General features: G+C 37.5%; 1 pseudogene; it reads left to right on the forward strand.

The window, feature by feature from the left end:
- The first annotated feature begins 494 nt into the window (after positions 1 to 494).
- On the forward strand, positions 495 to 1,650 carry LOC147613448 (uncharacterized; annotated as a pseudogene).
- The last annotated feature ends 6,329 nt before the right edge of the window (positions 1,651 to 7,979 follow it).

Below are 7,979 nucleotides of genomic sequence, written 5' to 3' on the forward strand. Positions count from 1 at the left end.
ATCTAGAGTGAATGTGATCTTAGATGGGTACATTTTTTCTTTTCAAACTCAAAAATGATTCAGGATTTCTATAAAGTTATATGTTCTTTGCACAAACTCAAAAATGATTCAGGATTTCTTTAAAAATGTGATCTTAGATGGGTACATTTTTGAATTACAATACAAGCCTGAATCTTAGAGAATAAGGAGGCTCATTTTTGAATTACAATACAAGTAGTGGGCCTAGAAAAATACAGATACTTGTGGCTCGACAACTGCTTATGGACTATTTAACATTTGATCAAATCAATGGGGAATCAGAGCTTAATAACTTTTTAGAAGAGTTCATACCTCTTGTTCAAAATCAAAGGTTTGATTTTTATAGTCCATTTTCTAGAGTAAATTATATAATCTATAATAAAATTTAACACTTTAATTTTCTATGCAGGAAGAAGAAGAACACTTTGGTCATTGGGGATGGTTTTGACAACATTTTGCAACTCAAGAAAAGATGTATGTTTCCTTTTTTCCATGGTAGTCAATTCCCAGGTCAAAGAAAAGCCTTTGACAACAAGTGCTTTCTCTTCAAGATGTCCACAAAAGGAAGAGGTTTAGGAGTTGATCTAGTAAATAGGATGCATCAAACCGACTCTGAAGACTTGCATGATTCTTGGGTGCACTTTGATCACACTCATAAAGTTGATGGCTGTGCCACCATGTCATGTTGGTGTATGACCCAAGGTTTGTGTAAAGTAATTTTGTGTTTTTGATTCATAAAATACTTATTTCATACAATAAGTAGGCATATTATAAAATAATTAATTTAAATTTATAGTTTAAAAAGCCTAATGGTAATCGCTATATGTGAAACAAAAGAGGAGGATGTAGAGGCACAAATTCTATTCTGGGAAAATCTTAACAATGTTATGCAAGAAGAAGGATTCCTAGTAGTTGACTTTGCAGGATTTATGGGGCTGACGAGGCTCGAGGCCAATTGGATTGCAATATGAACTATGTATAATGGAGGCCCTGATAATGTGTTAGATCGTCGAGAGCGTTCTTGTCTCTTTCATTAGGAACAGAGTCTACAAAAGCACACCAAAAAATTAGTGCTACCTCACCTTAGACAGACACATCTCAACATGTGCAAAGCATGGAGACTTGCTCGGACACCAGAGTGTGCAGCAAAACAAGCCACCTCTATCAAGGATTGGTGGGAAAAATACAATGTTTTAAAAGAGAGTATAAAAGCTCTGAGGCGATGGTTTAATTAGTGGGAAGAAAGAATTCTCCATTGGGGAAGTCAACACGAGGTACAATGGCTTTATTTAAATCAGTTTATAGCCTTTAAATACAAGTTATTTTTTCATAATTGTGTGCTTTGTGATGTATGGTCAGGCCTCTTACAGCCCATGGGAAAGAGCAAAAATACCCAACACAAATCTCTCAAAGAGTGTACATGCTAGTTGGTTAGTAGGAGAAGGAGGTGCAAGAAAAATATCACTCTTTGATGCCTGTGTTACAGATGTGATTAATTCCTACATACAATGTGCAAAGTACCTAGGTTTTAAGACTGGTCACTATATGGGAACAGGACCTGAAATGGAAACACTATTACATAGAGTTTCAATGGGGGAAGGACTTCGACCCCTACTATGGCTGCCAATGTAATGCAAACGATAGTATAGCAGGTACACCATTGTTTGAGCAGCCTATCCTTCATGGAGACAAGGAGATAGTGCAAAGAAAGAAAAAAGGGAGTATTGCAACTAGCTCACACAAGCCAGGATATGTGATGGAGTGAAAATAGCACAAGCTTAGAGGAAGACCAAGAAAGATAGTTTTGAAGACATAAATGTAAATGAAAAGCATAACCATCATGACCAGTCTTCAGAAAGCAGCAAAGCAGAAAATATGGATAAGAAAAATATAATTAAGGAGAACGTGCACAAAACTATGTGGGCAATAAGAAGAATGCATGTTCATTGCAATCGTAAATATTTTGGGGTGATAAATAGGCTAAAGTGTCCTTCCTATATAGAGAGTAGGTCCCCAAGAGAAGTTGCATCTTGTTTTTGGTTACCAAGGGACTTCAATGGAAAGCAAATATTACAATTCTCTCTCTACTTGTTGGTACACATCCTCTTTCTATATGTTTATCACTACCACTAATGAAAGGAGGGAGATTTGTTTGCAATAACATCATGTGTGCAAAAGCTCTTATTTTTTTTGTGTTTTTTTTAAAATCTCTAAATAAAAAGCTCCCAATATTATAATCCTCGTATTCCATCGGACCATTACTGGCGCTCGTCCAAGTTGTAGATTTGGACACCATTGCTTCATATCTTAAATGTATGACCTTTTGGTGTATCTACCTTGACTTCTTGATGTAAGATAATGGCAGTAGCTTTTGTTAACCCTAGGAATGTGTTAACATTCTCCCCTTCCTGATGTCGATCACGTCCTCGTGATTGCGTTGTGAAGACCTTTGTGTGGGGAGAATTGACAAGTTTTGTTGATGACTTTTGATGTTGAGTGACGTTTAATGGTCCTTTTTTCTCCGAAAGAAATAAGAAAGGCTAGTTAGTAAATGAAAAGGTTAGAGATTAGTAGGAATTCCTAATGGGGTGGGGGTGGTGGGGGTGTTTTGCGAATGATTGCATTTTTATATTCTTGTAAGAGCATTTTTTAATTTACGGGGATATTTTTTGCTCACTTTGTTTCTGGAAATCATAAGCAGAGTTACATGTTATTTGTGTTAGTGGAGAATCTAAGAGATGTTAATAATGGAGCAACTACTACATTAACTTAGCCAAAAGAATAGTAAGCTATAAGCTTAACAAAAATGTATTGGCTATTGAAGATCATTGGGAGATTCTTGTGATATTCTACCATTTTTAAGTAGGCTATACTATGACTCCCTTTTGTTTTTTTCTGTTTTTCTTTTTTTCTTTTTTTCTTTTTTTTTTGGTCCACCACCTTGCGAGCAACATGTTCTTGTGGCTTTTCTCCTTTTTGAGAGAATAGGATCTTATGTTTGCTGGTGTAGCTTTTGCACACATGCTTCTCATCCACACAGGGGTGAAAAAGCACTGTGAGTTTGTCCTTAATGTGCTCATAAGTCTCTGTTGTAGACGTGGGGATTGATTCTTGAAATTGTGGTGCAAGTGTTATCGAGAGGATAGGTTTAACTTCTGGTTGGTTGCCATTGGTGTGGTGACTGAATAAGCAAGCTCTTGTGTATGTGTTATATACACACGAGAAAGGTTGAGTGGCTTGCTTGGTGTTTCTTGGGTCTCCATTCTTGTTGAACGAGGAAAGTTTTTGGAATTGAAGTTGGTGGTGAGACTTGCTTCACTTTGTTTGATGTTGGCAACCATATAATGGGATTTCTATCATAATATCCTTGTTCCTGAAGCACTTGCACAGGCACCCATCTTTGAATAACATTATGATTTGGTGTATGATGTTTTTGGTGCTTAGGTTTCATTCTTTGTGCAAGCTTGATGCGCTTGGGAATCCAAGCTTTGGTATTACCTTAGTACCCTTGAGCTTGCAGTAACCTCTTTGGTCTTTGAGTTTTGCATTGAAGAAGAGGCTTTGATTGTCGAGACACCCAAATTGGATTAGCACCTTCGTAGTAGCCCTAAGCTACAAGTAGCTACTTTTCTACCTACATTTTGATACTATTAAAATATCGTGATCTTGGTTGTCATGGTGGGGTTTTTTTTGGATGAAATGGGTTTTGTTGACGATGAGGCTTGAGTTGCTTGTGGAGTGATGGCTCTACTGACGTTGAGGCTTTTGAGCTTACAACTTTCTCCCTTGGTGGGGTTGGTCGATGAGGAGTTTTCGAGGTCAAGGATTTTCTTTTGAGTTACTTTTTAGAGATATATGGTTGCACTTGGGGTATTTATTTAGGAATAGCTGTTAATTGCGAGGTTTTGGCATTAGACTTTGTTTCTTTGTCAGAGTTGGTCATTGACGAAGATGGTAGGTCTTTGTGTAAAGAGGCTTCCAAGAAAGAGGCTTATACCTTTTAGCGTTCAACATCATAGAAATCCATTAGGGTTGGATCCTTCTCTTTGCAGTGCGGTATTGCCAACTTTGTGTCATTGACTATCATGGATGACCCTATCACTAGCAAAGCACAGTGGTGCTTGGGCAACAATAGTTCATTTATGCCCCAAGGTCAAATCTACCTCCAACACATACTCAACCACAAAAAACTTACACGTAAGGGGCTTAAATTCTATATACATTGTTTGTTCAAAGTACCCCAAACATGGCATGTTGATGTATTGTGTGAATGAAATTCTTTCAAGATGAGCCGTGAGTGTTGGTTGACCTAACAAATCCCATAACTCGAGGGTCATGAGATTGTTTTCTCATTATGGATAAAGTTGTGTTTGGACTGTGGTGATTTTATTATAAATTTCAAATCCAACTATAATCCTTGGGATATTCTAAGTAAGATATGTTCGAAGTTCCAACTCCTCCAATGTCTCTTCCTCCCATATAATAGCAATTTTACAATGCCTACGAGAGTGTACAAGAAGGTGACTTTTTGCATGGATTTGGCAATTGCATACCACGAGTCACGTATCCAAGTTCCACCCAGAATGACATCATACTCAAGGAGATCTGGAATAGCATGGAATCTAAATTTCACATTTCTACCTTTGAGTAGCATAGCTAAAGAAACCTGGAACTTCAATGTTTTGTCCATTAGCACCTCTTACAAGACCATTGTCTTTAGGGATGATTTTAAGTTATCCTAATGACGCCCAAGTGTCTATTTTCATGATGTTATGACTAGCTCGAGGGTTAATTGATGCGTGTTTGCGCTTAACATCATTGCCCATAGGGAGATCTAACCATATCATGATAGAATCTTCAAGTGGAACCATAGAATTTTAGTTTCCCATTCACTTTCAGTTTTTTTTTAGCTTCACTTCCCATTTTAGTTTCATATTTCCATTCGCTTCCATCCTCTTGTTAGCTCTCAGCTTTTTCAGTTGTGCCCAATTTGTACAATAGCACACTCGGTTCTTTGGCAACTTTAACTGAGGTCTATTTAGAAACTTGTGAATCCTTAGTCATGTTCTATGTAGCTCTTGATGTATTGATATAACTCATGGTTTGCCGTTAAAGGTACAAGGGTTGAAGAGCACTTCTCCAAATGAGGATTTGAGAGTACTTAAATTTTGTAAGGGATTCATTGAATTCCTCACATGGTTTTTCAAGTATATCATTCGTGCAATATTCCTCTGATGACTCCTTTTGGCTTGATAAGTTTGTTTCTGTAGAGAGTACGTCAACATTCCCCTTGAAAGGGAAAGCGATACTCCTCCATTTTTTATATTTTGGTTGCTTTTTAGGTTTGAAATTATGAGGTTCAATCACAACTGGTGATCTTGTATGACACTCAACAATGCTAAGTATTCTCTCTTGAGCTTGCTTTTTGCGTTTTTAGAGTGGTTGGGTAGATTCTAGTTTTGCAATTGTATTAGGAGGTGCAATGAGTGACGAGTCAGAACTTGTTTCGTCCTCACTGAGTGGCGTACTAGAACTTGTTTTATCTTTTGACTTTCCTTGGATCGTCATGTTTTCATTAGTTTACCCATGCGACGAGAACAAACTTTCTTTCAGGCTTTTGTATCTTGTGTCACACATTTAAGTTTTGTGGTTTTAAGGTTTGCCTTTGAGGTAAATGCATTTTCATCATTGGTAGCTTTTGGCTCTTTTGAGATTAGGTCTTCCACAAGCTCCTTTCTCTTGTCTTTAATTTCAACCTTGGTTTTGACAGTTTGTAGACCCTTGTTTGTCTTGGATTTAGAAGGTTTCTATTTTAAAACATGCTTCTCTACCCATTTAAAAGTGTGTTCTTTTGCATTCTTTTTTATTGTTTCTCGTGTCTTGGCTTGCAAGCACATAAGCACATTCAAGGGTACCGTGGACACAATTGCCTGTTTTGCACACTCAAGATGTTAAGAGTTGTATTTTGCGAGACAGGTTGTATTGAAGTAACTCGCCTTGAAAAATATTAGAATATGTAATAGATGCCACATCGTTTGTATATGGGTTACAAAGTGTCAGTGACTGTGGGCATGGAACTATTCCAAACTGTGCAGTCCATGACAATAGAAACACTGAAGTGTTTGCTTAATTGCTTTCTAAGCAGTTTCTACCCTTTGGACTATTTCTGTTTAGGGCATAGGAGATTGAGGTTTTGAGGTAATTGTAGGTGAATTGGTACATTGAGGTGTGTTGTGACCAAAGATTTTGCAATGTATGCAATACACAAAGATAGACCTATTGTACGCACATTGGGATTTGCATGGACGTAGTGATGGCAATGAGCACAAGGCATTTCACCCATCACTTTGAGAGGCATTAAGGATGTTTGGTTTTGAGGGAGCTCATCCTCTCGTGGAGATTCCGGTTCAAAGCTTTTAAGCAAGGCTATGTAAAATTCAGAGAATGACAATTTTAAGATCAATTTTTCTTTAGCCTTTACTTCATTTGGTTTAGATGAGGAACATCTCGTATCATGATCATCCTCCATTATGTTGTCATCTAAATGTATTGCTTCTTTACATATTGATCAAATGTTTCTGGATTGGATAAAATGATCTCCCATGACTCACATCATGAGTCTAAGATTTTTATCCAAAGAATAAAATCTCTAATGGTTTTATTTTGTTTTCACTCAATCAAATAGAGTTCTCTTGCTACACTCCACTGATCACCTTGTCTTGAAAAGCCATGGATGAAGGCTGTTTTCAACGTCTTGAAATTCGTCTTAATCACATAAGAATCAATGTGATGAACCATCGACTAGCCTTTTCCACTAAGCAAAGGTTTAACGCATGTACCTTGGTGGGACAGTTTGGTTTTCCAAAGGCTTCACATCTCTGTTTAAACATTTGCATGAATTGAATAGGATCAGCCATTCCATCATACTTGCCCTTGATTTTAGAAAACTATATGGCCGTGTTCTTGTATGAGTCACTGAGGCCGTGTGTGTGTGTGTGTGTGTGCTCTTATGGTGAGGACCTCATTTAGTCCTTGGGAAACCCCCCTTCCTAGATTAGTCAATATGTCTAAGGTTTTGGTATTTAGGGGTTACAAAGGGTTGGTTGGTATCTAGCACTTCTAAAGTTTAGGTCTTGCGAGACAATGCTAGGACAAGGGACTAAATCTCGGAGGGATTGATGTGAAGACAGGGGATGTAAATCCCCATGACACGTTTGTTGTCGACATGACAAATGGTATTAGGAGTTACATTTGGGGCATGGATCTTAATGGCTTGAAGATTTTAGCCATTGGGTTTAGTCGGAGTGTGAGCCCACATAATCCCTCTATCATTGCCATATCTTAATGTTGTTAATTGCTCCTTAATGAGCAATCACACGTGTTTTTTTTTACTTTTTAGATTTTCTTATAGCCCGTTACAACCTCAAGAGACATGGCGCACCCTTCTCTAGGTCAAACAAGTGTTTGTTTGCCTTGATGCGCTTAGGTGCTAAGCGCACGTGAATGACCTCTTAGAGATATTTTTCTGAAAAAAGTGTGCCACTAGTGTCTTAGATGGAAGCCGAGGTCTCAAAAGCACGTGAACGCCCTTAGGATGAACTTTTCCAAAAAAGGTGCATGCCAGTAGCATCCTAGATGGAAGAGAAAGTCTAAAAACCTATTTTTCATCAGTCTCAAGATAAAAAAAATTTCTAAATTTTTTTTCCTATTTTGCAACCCGTTTTTGAATGTGTTCTAAAAGAAATATGAAAAAACGTTGTATGAGAGAGTTGTAGTATTTTTAGAGTACTACAACTTTGTCTCTTTGATTTTTTCATGATTTTTTCGTTTAGACACTTAAAAAGTAGCCCAAATATGGTATGCAATCTTTTCCAAGCTATTTAGGGCGATTTTTAGTACTTTAAGGTCCATTTCTTGCCTAGATTTTCAGGTCAAATTTTGAGGCTATTGGTTGGAGATCA

Source organism: Cibotium barometz, chromosome 43 (genome assembly GCF_041138505.1).
Source record: "Cibotium barometz isolate CiBa-2024 chromosome 43, ASM4113850v1, whole genome shotgun sequence".
NCBI classification, from domain to species: Eukaryota; Viridiplantae; Streptophyta; class Polypodiopsida; order Cyatheales; family Cibotiaceae; genus Cibotium; species Cibotium barometz.